This window comes from Apium graveolens, chromosome 11 (genome assembly GCF_009905375.1).
Source record: "Apium graveolens cultivar Ventura chromosome 11, ASM990537v1, whole genome shotgun sequence".
NCBI classification, from domain to species: domain Eukaryota; kingdom Viridiplantae; phylum Streptophyta; class Magnoliopsida; order Apiales; family Apiaceae; genus Apium; species Apium graveolens.
In genome coordinates, this window is record NC_133657.1 from 95,243,411 (window position 1) to 95,263,435 (window position 20,025).

The 20,025-nt window shown below is 36.5% G+C and overlaps 1 non-coding gene across 1 annotated transcript; it reads left to right on the forward strand.

The window, feature by feature from the left end:
* Nucleotides 1-8,777: 8,777 nt before the first annotated feature.
* LOC141699528 (small nucleolar RNA R71) lies at nucleotides 8,778-8,884 on the forward strand. The gene has a single exon (XR_012565981.1). It is a non-coding gene; the product is annotated as a small nucleolar RNA R71 (small nucleolar RNA).
* Nucleotides 8,885-20,025: the final 11,141 nt, after the last annotated feature.

Consider the following 20,025-nt stretch of genomic DNA (forward strand, 5'->3'; position numbering starts at 1 on the left):
AGATTCAACAGTTATATCACTTTCAATTTCTACTTCTTTTCCTTCTTCAACGGATATCACTCATCCGTTGACAAGTGGTTGTTCTTCAACGGATAAGCTTAACAGCAGTTATCCGTTGATACCATCAGTGTCACCTTCAACGGCTATTTCATATCCGTTGATAGTCTCTACACACACAACTGAAACAATTCCAAGTGTAGAAGACATGATTACTGTACAATCACTTTTAGGACTGAGGGAAGGGAGTGACAATTTGAGTGAGAGGCTGGGTTGCACCCAGGCAAAAGGAGAGATTGAGAGCTCAAATATGCATGCTATTTCTTCCAGCATGGCAAAAGTAAGTGAGAGGAGTACCACCTTAGTAGGTGAAGGTGAGGAAGTGAGGAGTGTGAGCCAGGGGGAGCCCCTGATGCAAGAATATAGAGAAAAAGAGAGAAAGGCAGGTACAGCAGATATAAGGGTGGATCCAGCCATTGCTAGTGAGTCAATGATTGTGGATGATGCTGAAAAGGAAAGACAATTTCAGCAACATTACAAAGCTGTAATTGATAACATTTCCTTGGATGCTGACACTTTTACTCATCCTGTGTCAGCCTATCAGTTGTTGGCTGCTCAGGGCAATGAGGAGGCAGAAAAGACACTACATCTAGTACATACAACAGAATCTCTTCAAAGGGATAAAGCTGCTATTAACAAGATGCCTTCTACAGCTGGTGAGTCATCTGAGGAATTTGGAGTAAATTCTGATGATGATGACTCTGTTTCTTTTGATGGAAGCATGAACTTAGGGGGAGATGAAAGCCCTAGTTCTATTCCAAATTTACCTGAATGGGCCTTGACAAAGGAGTCTACACCAGGGCAATTCAATGTCTCCTTAGTCAAACAAATCAGTACTATCCAACAGGCCATTCAGAAAACTTCACATGCTGGTACCAAGGCAATCCTTACAGCTCACCTGGACTCACTGCATCTCATGAAGTTGCAGCAAGTAAGACAGAATCTGAGTGTGGATGAACTCAAGAAGGATATTGCTGACTTGAAATCCTACAATTCTGAAAAATTGGATTCAGTCATGCCCTATGGTACAATGAAGGACTTATTGTTGAGATTGAAAAAGGATTCAAATACTGAAAAGAGGCTGGCTAAGTTAGAAGACAGAGTCCAAGTTATTGAAAATTCTGTGGCCAGCATTCTTCACAACCAACAATCTCAAACAAGTCTACTTATGCAGCTGGCAAAGGCACAAGGCTTGACCCCTCTCCTTGATGATAACAAAAAGGGGGAGAGAAAAAGGGAAGGGGAAGGAGAGCCATCTACAAAAATCCAGATATCTAAAGTGCTAGTTCCTGCCATCACTACTTCTCCAATTATGCAAATCAAAGGAAAGCCTGATGGAATTGACCTAATCCAGCTAGCAGCAGCTGAAATTCAAGTGAAAGAGCAAAGGAGGAGAATTGATGAAAGGGTGCAACAAGTGTTTGGCTCAACACAAGATAAATCAATATCTGTGAAACATAGCACAAAGGTTGAACCAATCATTATGGAGCACAAGCCAGAAAGGAGGAATAAGGTTGGAGAGACTTCTTTCAAGAATCTAAAACCTATAGTTCTCAAGCCCAACACTAGATCCAGCAAGGACTCCACAAAGAACCCCCTAGACTTTGCTCAGATGAAAGAAGTGGACTTTCCTCTTCCAAAGCCTGATGAAGACAAAGTTTTGGGTGCTAACATCAAAAAGCACAAGGAGACCAAGGACATAGTTGAAAGAATGAAAATGGCCATTATCTTTAGAGAGGGAAAGAGTATCTGTGTGATGCAAGGACATCCCAAATTTCCAAAGGCCAAGAGGGAAGAAACCAAAAGGTTGAAGAAAGAAGCTGAAAAACTCAAGGCTGACAAAAGAGCACAAGCAAAGCTTGAACAACAGCTAAAGTCAAGTCAAGTTGAAGGAGAGAAAGGAATTGAAGTCAGGGGTGAAGACAAGATTGCAAACCTAGATGAGGTTTTTGGGAGTATATTTGGTGAGAGTATGGAGGAAAGAGAGGAATGGCAGAAGGGAAACAGAAGAAAGGCCAAGGCACATAGAAGGAGTGAAGATAACACTGAAGAAACTAAATCAATATCTAAACCACTACCTTCCATACCTGAACCTTGTGTTGCTGATCCCACTATAAACATCCATGGTGAACTAATCATCCCAAAAGAGGAACCTATTGATTGGGACACCATCAAATTGCCTACCTTTTTAACCACTCTTCCACTACCAAAGAAACAGAAAAGAAAATCCAAATCTACACCTCCCCTAACCTCTAAGAAATTCACTCAAAAATAAAAACCTAAGCCTAAGCCACCCATTTCTAAAGATGATTATGTTCACATCTGTGACATAAAAGAAATTTCAGACATTGAACTCTATCTGGATGAGCTGGAGGATGTAAGGGGAATAGCTGCCTACAGACAGCTACCAGAGAGATTGGTGTTCAGATACAAAGGAGCTGGGGAAAGAACATGGCCTCTCTACAGGATTCTGAATGAAGGCTACTCTACCTTGATCAGAGTCTTTTCAGCCATACAAAAGGATTCTGGCTTTACCAGGACTGCCAAGACTGAAATTCTCAACAAGATTGCCAACATAAGGAAAACTTGGAGGGAGCCCAATGCTTTGCCCAGAACTTTACTCATTCAAGAAAGGGGAATTACAATCCACAAATCACCTCATTGGTTGATGGAATTTAGAGATGATAAAGGAGTCAGAAGATTTTTCAGACTTGAAGACCAACTCAAGATTGCCAGCAATGAAACTCTCAAGGAAATGCAATCTAAGTTGGATATCAGTGATGAAGATGAAGCTGAATTCTACAGACAACTCCAACTCCAAATTGAGGAAAATGACAAAGGGCTAGGAAAGAAAACAAGGGAACAAAGAAGAAAAAGATGATTTGCTCAGACTAGAGGAGCACCCTTGGAAATTCTGTAAATCTTCAATTACCTCCTAGTACATACACTTTTGCATCACTTTTAATTTCTACTTAGTTTCAATTCATATATTTGTTAAGTGTTTTGTTATCATCAAGTTAACCCTGAATTTATGTCTACAATTCTTATAGACATAAATAGGGGGAGATTATTAGGAATATATGTGCATTAGTTTGATGATATGTTTAACAAAACACTTAAGTAGAAGTTTAGTGTTTGTAGCCTCAACGGATAAGACCACTTTGGCTATCCGTTGATGGTGCAGCTTTACTTAGAAATAAGTCTAGTGTTGTAGCACATTTCAGTCTCTGTATTTAAGATATAATTCTTAGAAGTTGAGAGAAAATATAAGTCATGTTGACTACTAGAAGATATGCAAATAGGAAGGCCAATTGTGAATATTTCATGCCTTGTAATTTTGTATAAATGAAGTGGTATCAACGGATATCTTAAAGACCTTCAACGGATGAGAAACAAAGCTTCAACGGATGTCTCTAAAGCTTCAACGGATAGAGCTTCAACTGCTAACACATCAACGGATAAAGCCATCAACGGATGAAGGCTTCAACGGATGTTCTGTTAAATAGCAGTTGATAAGTGGTAGTTGTAACAGCAGACAGAGGCAAATGGGTTGACAGAGATAACTGAAATGTGGAAGCCTAATTTCAGGAACATCAGAAAAAGCAGCCGTTCTACTCTAGTACAAAGAGGCAATAGTCAACAAAGTACTTGAGTGATATGGAGAAGAAACAAGTGGAGAACTTATTTTATTATTGTATTTTTATCTTTGTCTTCACTTGTACACTTGGTAATATATAAAGCAAGTAGCAGCTAGTAATTAGATAAGAATTTTTCCAGTGCTGTTTAGAAAAATCTTGAGAGAAAAATTATCTAGTTTGTACTAGGACGCAGCTGTGATCAACATCTAGAATCACAGATTTTCTGAAATACCATCTCTGGTGGAACAACAATCCACCAGAAAAGTTTTTAAGGTCTGTTGTGTTCTTTACATTAGTGCTTGAATATATATCTGTCTGTATTAGCTTAAAGCAATTCACACACTTGTTTATCTTGAACACAAAGCCTTTAAAACTGCTCAAAACTTGAAAAAGTTTTGAGATTTACATTCAACCCCCCTTCTGTAAATCTCATTGTTAGTCCACTAGGAATAACAGTTCTCAAAAATCTCCACCGCTCCATGTGGAAACACAATTTTGACGATAAATGGTCCAGACCACCTTGATTTTAATTTTCCAGGAAAAATTCGGAGACGGGAGTTGAATAGAAGAACTTGTTACCCCGACACGAATGACTTAGGCGATAGCTTCCTGTCATGCCACCTTTTTACCTTTTCCTTGTACATTTTATTGTTTTCGTACGCTTGAAGTCGAAATTCATCAAGTTCATTTAACTGAAGTATTCGCTTCTTTCCAGCTGCGTCTAGATCAAGGTTTAACTTCTTCAATGCCCAATAAGCCTTATGCTCAAGCTCCGCAGGTAAATGACATCCCTTACCATAAACAAGTTGAAACGGGGACATCTCAAGTGGAGTCTTGTATGGTGTTCTATAAGCCCAAACAGCTTCATCGAGCTTCAAAGACCAATCTTTCCTTGACGGACAAACGACTTTCTCTAGAATACGCTTGATCTCTCTATTCAACACTTCATCTTGACCATTAGTTTGCGGATGATAGGCAGTAGCAATGCGATGATTCACATTGTAGCGTTGCATCATAGAAGTGAACTTACGATTGCAGAAATGCGACCCTTCATCACTTATGATAACTCATGGCGTTCCAAACCTTGTGAATATCTGCTTATGAAGAAAACTCAACACTACCTTTGCTTCATTAGTTGGTACAGTCTTGACTTCTACCCATTTCGAGACATAATCGACTGCCAGCAAGATGTACTGATTATTGCAGGACGAGATAAATGGTCCCATGAAATTGATTCCCCAAACATCGAAGACCTCAACTTCAAGCATCACATTTAAAGGCATCTCATCCTTTCTGGTAATATTCCCAACTCTTTAGCAACGATCACACCTTAAAACGAACTGATGTGCATCCTTAAACAATGTAGGCCAGAAAAAACCTGCTTGAAGAATACGAGCTGCTGTCTTTTGACCACCATAATGTCCACCATAAATTGTGGAATGACAGTCTTGTAATATCCCCTCCGTCTCACATAATATGATACATCTCTTGATGATCTAGTCAGCTCCTTGTCTAAACAAATATGGTTCATCCCACATGTACCACTTCACCTCATGCAGAAACTTCTTCTTTTGAGCCACATTCATGTTAGAAGGCATTATATTGCTAACAAGATAGTTCACAATGTCTGCGAACCATGGCTCTTTCTCTTGAATTATGAACAACTGCTCATCCGGAAAAGATTCGTTGATCAATGTCTTATCATGTGAAGTAGAATCATGATTCTCTAATCTAGAAAGATGGTCAGCTACTTGATTTTCAGTACCTTTTCGATTCTTGATCTCTAACTCGAATTCCTGTAGCTAGAGCACCCAACAAATAAGTCTAGGCTTCGAATCCTTCTTTGAGACCAGATAGCGGATGGTAGTGTGATCAGTGAATACTGTCACCTTTGTCCCAAGTAGATAAGATCAAATTTTTTCGAAACCAAAAACTATCGCCAAGAGCTCCTTCTCAGTAGTGGTGTAGTTCAGTTGAGCTCTATTTAGCGTCTTACTAGCATAGTAGACCACATGAAAGATATTATACTTCCGCTGCCCAAGAACTGCTCCCACTGCATAATCACTTGCATCACACATCATCTCAAAAGGTTCTCTCCAATCAGGTGCCGTAATAACTGGTGCAGTGATCAAACTCTTCTTGAGAGTCTCGAATGCTGCCAAGCATTCATCATCAAATTTGAAGGGCACATCTTTCTCGAGCAAGTTGCACAACGGCTTAGATATCTTAAAGAAGTCCTTGATGAAACGCCGATAAAAACCCGCATGACCAAGAAAACTACGGATTTCTTTTACAGAAATAGGTGGTGGAACATTTTCAATGACTCCCACTTTGGCTTTATCCACCTCAAGACCCTTACTAGAGACCTTATGCCCAAGAATGATGCCTTGTTGCACCATGAAGTGACATTTTTCCCAATTGAGCACCAGATTGGTTTCCACACACCTTTTGAGCACCAAACAGAGATTATTCAAGCATTCATCATACGAATGTCCAAAGACGGAGAAGTCGTCCATGAACACTTTGACATTATTTCCAATCATATCAGAGAATATAGCCATCATGCATTTCTGAAAAGTGGCAGGTGCACCACATAAGCTAAAAGAAACTCTACGGAAAGCAAACGTACCGAATGGACAAGTGAAAGTAGTCTTCTCATGATCTTCTGGTGCAATGCAATCTGATTGTAGCTCGAATAGCCATCCAGAAGATAATAATACTCATGACCAGCCAACCTATCAAGCATCTGATCAATAAATGGTAGAGGGAAGTGATCCTTCCTTGTGGCTTTATTCAACTTTCTGTAGTCCATGCATACCCTTCATCCTGGGACTGTTCGAGTGGGGATGAGCTCATTCTTCTCATTTGCTACCACAGTAATACCTCCTTTCTTAGGTACACATTGCACGAGGCTCAGCCAAGAACTGTCAGAAATATGATATATAATTCCTGCATCTAGCCACTTTAGAATTTATTTCTTCACCACTTCATGATAGGATTAAGACTTCGTTGTTGCTCAACAGTAGGCTTGCTACCTTCCTCTAGAAGAATTTTATGAATGCAGTACGAAGGGCTGATCCCTTTTATATCTTCTATAGTCCATCCGATGGCCGATTTGAATTCTCTTAAAATCCTCAATAGCTTATCCTCATCACTACCTGAAAGATCAGATGCAATAATAACAGGTAAAGTAGATGCATCACCTAAAAAAGCATACCTCAAGTGTTCAGGCAATGGTTTAAGCTCCAAAGTAGGCGCTTCCTCAATAGATGGTTTGAGCTTTCCCTCAGCATTCTTGAGATCAGTATTACCAAGAGATTCAAATGGCATGTCTAGCTTTCGTTTCCAAGGAGAAGTATTCAGATATTGTAACTGCTCATTGCCTTCCTCATCATCATTATCAAATTCCCCCAATAAGGCTTTTTCTAAGGCATCAGACCTTAGCACATGATCAAGTTCTGAAATAACTGCAGAATCGACCAAATCTATCTTGAAGCACTCCTCATCTTCCGTAGGAAATTTTATTGCATTGAACACATTGAATGTCACATCCTGATCTTGCACCCTTATAGTAAGTTCACCCTTTTGCACATCTATCAAGGTACGGCCTGTAGCCAAGAAAGGTCTTCCCAAGATTATGGGAATATTCTTATCTTCCTCGAAATCCAGAATGACAAAGTCTGCAGGAAAGATGAGCTTGTCCACCTTTACTACCACATCCTCCACGATGCCTCGTGGTATGTAATAGAACGATCAGCCAATTGTAGAGATATGTAGGTGGGCTTCAGATCAGGAAAATTCAGTTTTTTGAAGACAGACAACGGCATTAGATTGATGCTTGCTCCCAAATCGTATAGGCACTTGTCGAATGACAACCTGCCAATGGTGCAAGGAATGGTGAAGCTACCTGGATCCTTAAGCTTTGGAGGTAACTTTTGCTGTAGCACGGCACTACACTCTTCCGTCAGAGCAACGGTATCAAGATCATCCAGTTTCACCTTCCTTGAAAGAATACCTTTCATGAATTTTGCATAACTAGGAATTTGCTCCAGAGCCTCAGCGAAAGGTATGTTGATGTGAAGTTTCTTGAACACCTCCAGAAACTTAACAAATTGCTTGTCCAACTTTTGTTTTTGCAATCTCTTAGGAAAAGGTGGTGGAGGATAGAGCTGTTTCTCCCCTGTATTACCCTCAGGCAGAGTGTGATCAACAGTAGTCTTCCTTGGTTCCCCCTCTTTCTCCTTTTGCTTTTCTTTTTCATCTACAACTTTAACTTCTCCATCTTTTGCTTTTTCAGCATCAGCAACTTTTCCAGACCTTAAGGTGACAGCTTTGACTTGCTCTTTAGCTTCCATCTTATCTGGCACTTCAGTATCGCTGGGAAGTGTGCCAGGTTGACGATTGAGAAAGGCATTAGCTATTTGTCCAATTTGATTTTCCAAGGTCTTGATAGAAACAGCCTGACTTTTGCACAACAACTTTAACTCCTCAAAATCAGCACTAAAAGGTGGAGCAGCACCTCCTTGTTGAGGATATTATTGCCTTTGAGCATATTGCTGAGGTTGCTGGAATCCCGGTGGATTAAACTGTTTACTTGCAGCTTGCTGATATGGTTGCTGAACAACATTCTGATTATTGCACCAGCTGAAATTGGGATGATTTCTGTTATTAGGATGATAAGTAGCGGGCACAGGCTGCTACGATCTCTGAAAATTGTTCACATACTAAACATATTCATTAACAAGAGAACACTGATCCGTAGCATGAGAGCCTGCACAAAGCTCACATACAATAACTATTTGATTTACTCCATAGTTGGCTAAAGAATCGACCTTCATAGATAGCGCTTGGAGATGCGCTGTAATAGATGTAGCTGCATCAACTTCCAGAATACCTACTACCTTCCCAGGCATCATCCTTTGAGTTGGGTTTTGATACTCGTTTGCAGCCATAGTTTCATTGAGATTATAAGTCTCAGTATAGCTTTTGGCCCATAAAGCGCCTCCAGAAGCTGCATCGAGCATGGGCCGAGATTGGGCCCCCAAACCATTATAGAAACCAGTGATCACCATCCAGTCAGGCATATCATGATGTGGACACTTTCTCAACATCTCCTTGTAGCGCTCCCAAGCTTCGCACATAGATTCTCCTTTTTGCTGCACAAACTGAGTAAGAGCACTCCTCATAGCTGTAGTCTTGGCCATTGGATAGAACTTCATCAGAAACTTTTACGCGAGATCTTCCCAAGTAGTGATGGACCCAGCTAGTAAAGAATGTAACCAGTCCTTAGCTTTGTCCCTCAGAGAGAATGGGAAAAGCCTCAGCTTGATAGCCTCATCAGTAACACCATTATATTTGAAAGTACTACAGATCTCGACAAAATTCCTGATATGCATGTTGGGATCTTCAGTCGCAGCACCTCCGAAAGAAACAGAATTCTTCACCATCTGAATAGTGCCCGGATTGATTTCAAAAGTATTGGCCTGAATAGCCGGATGAATAATGCTTAACTGAATGTCATCAGTTTTAGCCCGAGAAAAGTCCATAAGAGCTGGATCAGCTTGAACTATACGATCATCCATTGTTACAGGTTCTTTCTTTTCACTCCCTTTATCCGAATCTTCAAAAACTATCTTCTCCGGAAAGTCAAGAGTTGTATCTGTCTCCTCAGCTGTATTTAGATTTCTCTTGCGGGTGCGAGAACGTGTTTGCATAAACGCTCGCTAGAGTACCTAAAACACAACTAAAAGCAGTAAGTAACAAGTCTTAATCAATGAATCTTAATGACCACTGATGGCAAGTACATAAACTAAACAAATTAACACCGAGTCCCCGGCAACGGCGCCAAAAACTTGTTAGGCACAAAGCATGCACTAAATAAATCACGCAAGTATACGCGTTCACAAGTAATATAGAATGATTTCTAGTTCATTCCTACAGAGACTCTGATTAATTATATTTAATTAACACTTACTCACCAATGTATGATTACTCCGCAATGTCAAGACAATAACAATTAAGATTGATTAACTAATATTAACTATGAGAATTAAACACTTCAATTAACAATATTAAACACACATGAGACCATAACTTCATTACTACTTCATTCAATAGTTATTGTTATTATCCTTAGCATGTAATGGTGATGATATTAATCGAACAACACGAAATTGATAAATGCCAACTTTCGTTGTACGAATACCATTCTATCAAGCATCCACAATTAAGATAGAAGTTGATTAGGCATCAATTATGCTGAGACCCTATATGTCTACAAAATTTGACAACATAACGATTTAAGCGCAAGTTATTTATTATGATTACACAGGGCAAGAAAAACTGTTAGAGTTACCCAATAATCATGCATACAATACATGAACTCATGCTAGCATGGCAAGTTCTAAATCTCAAGATTCACTGTCGCTTCACAAGAGATTAATAACCTATCTTACATGTTCGCGAAGCACATAAGACGAATAAGCACAACATATGCTAGATATCATACAATCACCACATACCAAGGTATTAAACAATTAACTAAAGAAATCCATAGTAAATCCGCTATGATCCCATGATCACGATTAGCCCATAATAGAACTCATCGTCACCATGGGTTCATATGAAAATATGATAATAACACAACGATATAAATTAATAAAAATACTTAATAAACAACGAAGTACGTCACAAGAGTATTAAGGTTCAAAGAGTAAAGAAAAACTAGCATCTACTGTTATAACGAATTAAAAGAATCACAAGATAAACGTATACTTCATCTTCTTCGTTGTTGTGTGCAAAAATGGTCTTCTTGATCTTCTCTCCTTGTTACTAGTTGTTGAAAACGTCTTCCCAATAGGTTTATATAAGAGTCCAGAAGAACCAGTGTTAATAGAAGCCCAATAGAACTCGAATTATAAATTCCAGAATCTGATTTTCCGCACCCAAGAAGCAGCCTGCATTCATCACGCGGGCGACTGCTCCTTTCAGGCGGGCGCCTGCAACACTTCTGGGAAATTTTTAGGTTTGCTTCTGATTTTACTGATTTCTTCGCACAACGCCCCGCGACTGATCCCAAGTACTTCCTTAGACTTATTTTTATGAAATCCTCCTATTTAAGCAAGTTATATCCTGAAATGCAAAAACACTCGAAAACGCGTCAAATACACAAAATACTCGAGTTCAAGACATCAATTCAAGCCATTATGAGACGCTCTAAGTGGTATAAAATGCCACTTATCAATTACCGTGTGTACTTGTTCATATTTAGTTTAATTTTCTTGTCTTTAACTTTTTTTTTTGACGATCTGGAAGTTCTTGACTTGGGGAGTTCGTTTGTGTTTTTAAGGTATATATTTTCAATATTGTTTGGATTTCATGGACAATTTTAGAGTTTTTTTTTAATTTTACAGTTTACACAATTTTAGAGTTTTTATGCCTTTTATGTTATATTACGTACACAGAAGAGGTCGTACTAGAGGTTACAAAGAGCTTGATGAAGAAGAAATAGAGGAAACTAAGAGGCGTAGGCGGGAAGCTGAAGAAGTAAGATTTACTTAAAGTACGAGTGGTCCTCGTTGTACTCTTATTTCTATTTAACACATGTTTTCCAATTTCAGGATTATAGAGAAATATATGATGAGTTTGGCAATCTGAAGAAGAAGTATCGTGTCAAAATGCAGCAAGCTAAAACTGGTCAGGTTCTCCCTGGTACTGGGTGTGCAGGATGGGAGGTCGAGGAACTAGGTAACCTTTAAACAGTCAGCGACCCTTGTCGAGAATAGAGAATAGTAGAATTTTATCTCGAATACTAATCTCTGTTTAGAAAGATTATTATAAAGAAATTTGTTTTTAATCTTTTTTATACAAATGAAGAGGATAAAGCTAAGTGCTGAGAAGGCAATGTTCATCTTTGTTAATAATATTTTACCACCAACTGTTGATTTGAAATTTAAACACCATTAATTTTTCATATTTTTATGTGAGTTATTCCAGTTGTCTAAATTTAAGTTTTTTTGTGTATTAAACAGTTGCCATGATGCCTGCTATCTATTAAGAGAACAAAGATGAGGATGGTTCTCTTTGTACGACGTACAACGACGAGAATACATTTGGATCTGATTCAGAAAGACTTTTGAAGGTGAAGCTATGTAAATATGACTTCCCCACAGTAATTGCAATATGTAGACTTTGTTCGGGGGGCTGCGGCTGGAGCTATTTCTGGTATTGTTTTCTCAATTGAGGTTTTCAAATCATCCCTTGTTCTTGGGAAATCAGATGAATCTGGCCTCTGCTGTTTTTTGTACTTGGTAGGCACCTTTAATACTTCACATTAGCTATCTAGGCTTACCACTTCACATTTGCTATGTAGGCTTTAGTTGGATGAATATATTGGTTGTGATCTGTGAGAGAAGAGTATAGGGATCATCATTAATTGATGGACTTTTGTAGTTCTTTCTTTTGGGTTTTGCTCTTTCTGATTATATATTATAAGGGTATATGCCTAGTTGACCAATATGCATCGAATTTACAGATAGTTCTTTCACTACATGGATATGCTAAATTGATCACTTTTTCATATCTTTTACAGATAGATGTCATTGCGAGCCTTTTAAATGGCAGACTTGTTCCTGAAAGGATAAGCCCGACTATGCTAAGTAGAGTGCAGAGTCAGGTATTATGGCATTGTGTTAATTACATAATATCTGCCTGTCTAAATTCTGGTTAGCAGCAGCAGTATTCAGTAACATTTTCCTAAATATGGTTATTAATTAATACATCAGATGGGAGCTGTCGAAACAGGCTTTGAGGATGTGCACAACATGAAATTGTTGATCATATAGTTGGAGTACTTGTCCAATATTCTGGAAGAACTAATACTGATTGATAACATAATCCAACTTTGCATATTATTACAACTGTTTATATCTTTTTTTCTTTAAAGAAATACTTGTATCTACTGAATATCTCGAGTTCGTTGTTGGGGTTTCATGTGGGGAAAATCTATTGCTTTGCGGTGTCCTGTCATGTTGCTACAGATTGGTTATTGCATATTTATGAGGTGTTATTCAGCTGGATTAAAATCGCCGGTGCAGAAATGTGTCAGGCAGTGGTTCTTCTGCGATAAGTTGCTCATTCCTAGCATTTCTATCTCGAATGATCAATTTTTATAATCCCGATATGCTTCCTAATTCCTATTCAGAGTTTTATAGACTTTTTCACCTGACTTATTTTATCTCGGAGTCTTGATTGTTCTATTTCTAAGTGTGGCAGCAAGTTTTTTCATCCATGCTTGGGTCTTAATATATCGCTATTGGCGTCTTCAGCTATTCTTTAGTTTTTGCAAGAACCTGGAGTGCATAGTTTCTGGTTGTGCATTTCTTCATAATTTCTTGGAGAGTCGAATTTGAGTTGTTTTTCCTGTGATCGAGGGTCCATGTTCCAGGAAGTGTATGGCCCTGTACTGGTTTTCAGTTGGGGTGTAAGTCTACAGGGATTTTGAGATTATTTGGCGCAATATGTCATGTGTGCTAGTTATCATTTTTGTGGCGTTGATGTTGGTTGTTAGTCCACTGAGGCGGTTGGTCTGGTTGTGTTTGGTCTGTCTTAACTTGGTCCTCAGGTTCTGGTAATTTAGTGATCTTTCTTTAGATATAGTTCGAGTCTTGTGCTTTGTTTTGTCTTGTTATTGTTCATCTAATAGGTATGCCCTTTCTTAAATTTGTGTCTTCTTTTGTTACGTACAGTTATGTCCTATTTGTTATCATCTAATTTGTCCTCTTTGTTATTGTTCTGCAAGAGAATTGGAAATAGTAGTCCTCGTGCTGATGGAAGTCCTAACGAAAATAATTGCAATCAAATGTGCAGACCTTACCAGTCCAAAACTTACAAGGTCGAAATATCTTATGTTGTGTGATGGGTTTCGAACACATAAATGCAACAGAAACGGTAATTAAAAATGTGAAAAATCAGAATTTTCGAAACCCACCGCGGGATCCATGCAAAAAATAGATATTTAATTCGTAGATCAGATTGTTTGCCTTAAGAAGTTTTACAAATTGGTTGACTAATGGAGATTCAAAACTTGTTCAATCATCACGCATCCCGCTCTCGCGATCTACGCTCTATCGGTATCCACACGAATGCTTGAACGCAAGGATTGAATTTGTACTAGCACAAACTCGTTTCTTCTTGCTCTCTCTCTATCTTCTCTCTTGGTGGTTAGGGTTTTAGTAAAGTCTTTTTCTCCCCAAAAATCAGCCACACAAGAGATGTTATATAGAGAGTAGAAAAACGAATTATAACTCTTAACTAATTAGGAGTTATTATTAATTCAAAATTCCTATTTGTATTATAATTAAGTCTCATTTAATTATTTAACAAATAAAATTTTATAATTAATATTAGTAAATTTGAATATCAATATTTATCTAATTAATTAAGTCATACTTAATTAATATTATAAATAATTCGAATTACTTTAATATAATTTAAATCCAATTAAAATTAAATAATCCTTCAAGCATTCTGAGTGTGTGACCCTATAGGTTATTATTACGTTGACAACAAATTTTAATTCAAATTTAAAATTGTAAACAATGAGCGGCATCTAGTAATACATCATTGCTACCCAGGTAATAATAATTGAATCAGTGATCGATTAAACCTTTTGTGAATAATGTAAAATATAATATAATCCCTTTAACTAATTATTATATATTAAACTAGAGGCATGTAATTGTCATCCTCATCATAGTTTAATCCAAGTTTCCTTGAACAATGAGTAGACTATCATATAAAATCAACATTTGAGCGTGGCCACGCATTTCGTAGTCTAGCTCACACAAGAGGCCAATAATATCACTCCTAAAATAGGAGGGTTAAATCCCATATAGATCATTCATATTTCTCATACTATTCATAATATACCCAATGTCCACTTTTGTCATTACCCGGTCAAGGATAACTTTTAATGGAATCAATGTATATTAATTCTCGTATAGAAATATAATGACTTCAGGTCTAAGGACCATTACATCATTATCACTGTGAGAATTACTTATGACACAACATACATGTAGAATCTAACATCGAGTCTGTCCAACACCATGTACATATACATCTGCCTGTGTTTTTGACTTTAGTATCACTAAACCTATGATCAATGAGATGTGATCATCAGTCAACAGACACACTGGTCTTAATGCATTATTATTGTCCCTTAATAATAATACTCGACTAGGGACCTTTAGGAATATTGATACTATTCTCATAATCTCATTTTTAAGTCACGGACTTAGAGATATAGAATTGCATATCATATTCTAAGACATTTATTAATCTAACATTTATGTTGCATTAAATTAAGAAATAATAAATTATAAAGGGAATAATTGATATAACATAAATATTAATAATCCTAATGTCCTAAACTAAAGCATCATAGTGTTGTCTCTAGGGCACAAACACTAACAATCTCCCACTTGCACTAGAGCCAATCACCCATGTATCTAATACTCATGGAACTAGTATGACCATCGTGCTTCTGCTGCGACAAAGCCTTAGGCTGTGTTTGGTATTACTGTTGCAGACAGCAACAACAGCTTTTCGCTGAAAAGCAGTTAAAAAACTATTTGGTAAAATTTAAAAGCTGCTTTTTCGAAAAGTGCTTTTGGCCTAAAAGCTGCTGTTAGAGAAAGGAAGTCCCCCCATGCTTTTAGAAAAAGCTGCTTTTCAGCTGTTGCGGGAAACATATGCTGATTTTACCATCAAACCTTACCAAAAGCATCATTATTTTTAATTTTTTACATCAAAGCATATACGTATCAAAAAAATTACCAAACAGTCATCTGATTTTTACAACAACACTTTTTTCAGCAGCACTTTTTCTAACAACACAACAATTTTTAACAGCAATCCCAAACAGAGCCTTAGTCAGTGGGTTTGCAACACTATCATTACTATGCACTATACATTTATATCTCCTTGATCATTAATCTCATTAATAAGGTGATATCTCTTAAGGACATGCCTAAACCGTCTCCTTAGCTATTTCAAAAATATCAATATATTCGGCTTCCATAAAATCCTCAATGTTCTTGCTGTGAACTATTCAAGCTAACATCAATTATATTTAGACAAAACACAAACCAGGCATAAACACATAATTATCCTTGTCTATCCATAAATTAGGTTAAGAAACTAGTATCAGTGTAACCCTTTACAACTAGTTCCTTATCTTTTCCTTACTCCAAAAATAAATCTTTAGTCCTCTTTAAGTACTTAAGAATATTCTTGACAACTATCTAGTGACCCTCACCTGGATTAGACTGGTATCTGTTCGTCATGATCAAAGCATACGAAATATCAGGATAAGTACATATCATTGCATACATTATAGATCCAATTGCTAAAGCATATGGAGCTTTCTCAAACGGCCCTTATCATCTAATGATTTAGGGGCAATTATCTTTTGAGATCATTATCTCATGAGACATCGAAACATATCCTTTCTTAATCTCCTGCATCCTAAAATGATGCAATATTTTATCAATGTATGTACTCCGATTAGGTCGATTAATCGTTTCAATCTATCTCTATAGATCTTGATCCCTAGTATGTAGGTAGCATCGCCTAAGTCCTTCACTGAGAAACTATTTCTCAACCATGTCTTAACAGCATGTAGAGAAGGTATGACATTCCTTATTTGTTATATATCATCTACATGTAATAATAGGAATGTCACATGGCTCCCACTAACCTTCTTGCAAACACGTGGTTCATCTTCATTTTAAATAAAGTCAAACTCTTTGACCATTTTATCAAAATGAATATTCATTCTCTTTAAGGCTTGCTTCAATCTATAAATAGATAGAAGCAATTACAAACTATCTTAGCAAACTTTGGATCGACAAAACCCTCAGGTTGTATCATATATACATCCTCTTCAAGGCTCCCATATAAGAAATTAGTTTTGACATCCATTTGCCAAATCTCATAGTCAAAGTAAGCAACTATTGTTAACAAAATCCTGATGGACTTGACCATAGTAACCGGTGAAAAAGTCTCATCATAGTCTATACCATGAATTTGTTTGAAACTTTTTGCCACTAGTTGCGTCTTATGGGTCTGTACTTTACAATCCATGTCAGTTTTCTTCTTGAAAACCCACTTGCACCCTATAGATTTTACCTCTTTGAGTGGATCAATTAAAGTCAATACTTTATTTTGATACATGGATTTCATCACGGATTTTATGGCCTCTAGCCATCTCTCGGAGTCTGAACTGTTCATAGCATCTTGGTAGGTGAGAGGCTTATCATTATCCGTAAGCATCACATCACCATCTTGAGTAAAAAAAAATCATAATTTCTCCCGGGCTCTTGGTGAATCCTAATAGATCTACGAATAACCTGTGTTTAGAAAGTACGTATATTCGTTCTTTTAGAAAATAGGGTAATCGATTATTCACAAAATATTTTGCCACGCCACGTAAGTAGGTTTTGTAAAATTTAATTACACATCCTCGTTCGACGTTTCCGATAATTATAAGTCACGTTCCCGTATTTTCGGAGTTAATTTCCCGAAAATCGGGGAGGTTTCCTTTGTTTATCGGCCTACCCGTCGAAATCAAATCGACGTCAATCACAACAACATCGATAATCCACAACTACAATTCACAAATTCCAAACACCAATGTAATTTCAATTATTTATTATTTTTATTCGCATTTTATTTTTTTCTTTTCATTTCGAAATTAATTTCACAGACTAATTTTATTTATTTATAATTATAGAACACAAATAAAAATCATTATTGCCCACCGTCGACTCGCCGAAGCTTATCGTCGACGGCGGTAAAATTTTGTGGGTACTCGATAAATTTTCGGGTTTTCAATGCAAAACTCCACCGATAAAAAAAAAAAAGGAAAACGGGGGTGGAAGAAGGGAGGAGGGAGAATTGAAGCAGAGTACGGGAGAGAATCGAGAGATTCAGAAACTAGGGAGAGCCGAGAGGAATTGATGTTCCAGGTTGGGGAAAAATAGCAGACACGCACCTCTCCTAGAATACAGCCGCGTGTCTTGATAATTTCTACGTGGCCTCTTTTGAACTGTAAAACATTAAATCAATTCAAATTTTTATAATTAATGATGCATTTTGGCGGGTGAGAATATGCTAAAATAATTTCAAAATAATCTTAAAATTCTCTAAATATTCTGAAACTAATAATGCATTAATTTCGTTATTTTTATAACGTCTTTGAATCAAGGAACATACCCGTATTTTACAATTTAACGAACAATCGTGCGGTTAAATAAAAAGCTGAAAATTCCCAAAATAATTTTAAAATTCTTAAAATATTCAAACTCAATAAAATGTGGGTTTCATAATTTTTGAAGAGTTCTGGAATTAAATACTGATTTTAAAATTAAATGAAATCAGAAAATTATTTAAAGATAAATAATCAATAAAATATTGATTTCTAAATTTTATAAATTCTTAAAAATAATAAATAAAATTATAAAATAATAAAAATAATTTTAGAAACAATTTTAGCATATTTAAGAATAAATATTCAATAAAATCACTTTAAAAACAAAATAATGCCATACAGTTCAATAATTAATTACATCAATAAGGTTTGTATCCAACAATTACCCAAAATTAACAATAAGGTGACACACAGCTAACATACTCATCACATATTTTATTTATTTAATAATTCAATGATTACATTTACACCTCGGATCCGAAAATAGGTTACTTAGCCGCTAAGTAACTAAAAGACAATACGATTTTAACACCAAATTTGGATAATTATCAGAACAGAGCTTCCCATAAAACATTTATACGAAAATAAGGTAAAAATATCTCGCCTTCTAAGACTACGAATTTTTATCGATCTATAAAATGATTAGTGTATCAAAAATTTTACGCCGAGACTCGTACGGGTCAAACCGTGCACCGGATCGAAAAAGTCAAAACACGAAAAGTATTCAAAATTATCAGATTAGGTTAGGAAGGAAATTTTGGAAGAGTTTCGGGTTGTAAAAATGCAAAAGACGGTTGAAGTGGGACGATTTCTGATTCTAAAAAGTAATTTTATTGTTACGTAAAAATAATCATTATTGATTCTATAAATCCTTATAAAATCACATAACACTCCAAAAATTACCAGAAAATACCAAAACAATCTATATTTTATTCTGGATAATTAAAGATTAAAATATCTAAATTTTTATCAGAAATAAACATCCAAATATTAATATCAATCATCAAATAATTCACCAAAATTCACATAAAAATCGTATAATAATTATTTATTGATAAAAATAAATACATAATATTTCCCGGAAGTTACATCCTTCCCCCGTTAAAAGGATTCCGTCCTCAGAATCATGCTAAGAAACAAACACTGATACATTTCGAGTATCTTACTTAAAATTTCTCAGGGCTCATCATTTTCATCACTATTCAACAGTCTTTAGCCAATATCAACATCTATCAGTTGCTCATGCAACCTAATTCAAATCTCCATTACTCTTCCTGGTCATACACACATGAACGTCTTATGAACTCGTTATACCTGTGACAACAAGACCAACTCATTCACAATCATTCTATTTTCTTACTGTCTCAAAGGACAAACTTAGTTTGTACCAATCTTATTTTGGTTCTAATTCTAATAATTCGTGCTCATGAATGCCTCCCATTTTTACTGGCTGTTCAACTTTACTTCTCATGTCTATTTTCATTCGATTAGCCTGGCCTATGATCGTTTTCAATCGTGTTCGAGAATCTTTGATCGATCTCTTGTACTTTTCGTTCATCTGCGTCCGATATACTAAGCTCATGGCATTTTATGCTTTAAAATGTCCTACATCTATTCAAAAGCTTAAACTTAAAGAAAAAATTTCAACAATTGCATTTAACTTACCACTTAACAGTATATATCCCAATTTCTTTTCAACCACTATCAAGTTTATTCTTCGAGCGAGAATCTCTTACTATCTGAAAGGAAATATATTAATTTGGAACAGAATGAATCATAACTTTATTCAAAACCCGATCTCTTGGTACTAATACTCATTTTGTTGTCATATCAAATTAGATATTAATATGAACTTTGATGCTCATAACATTCCATATTGAAGTCAACATCAATCATCTATATTAATACCACCTTGATATCTAACAATAAAGTAAGTATCAGTAATATAGAAGCCGGATCAAAACCTGTTCTCAATTTCTAACTTTTCCAATTCCTTTATCCACTTCCCAGCAATCTTAGTGACATTCACTCTTTCTTTTCTACTCTAGACATCTGTCT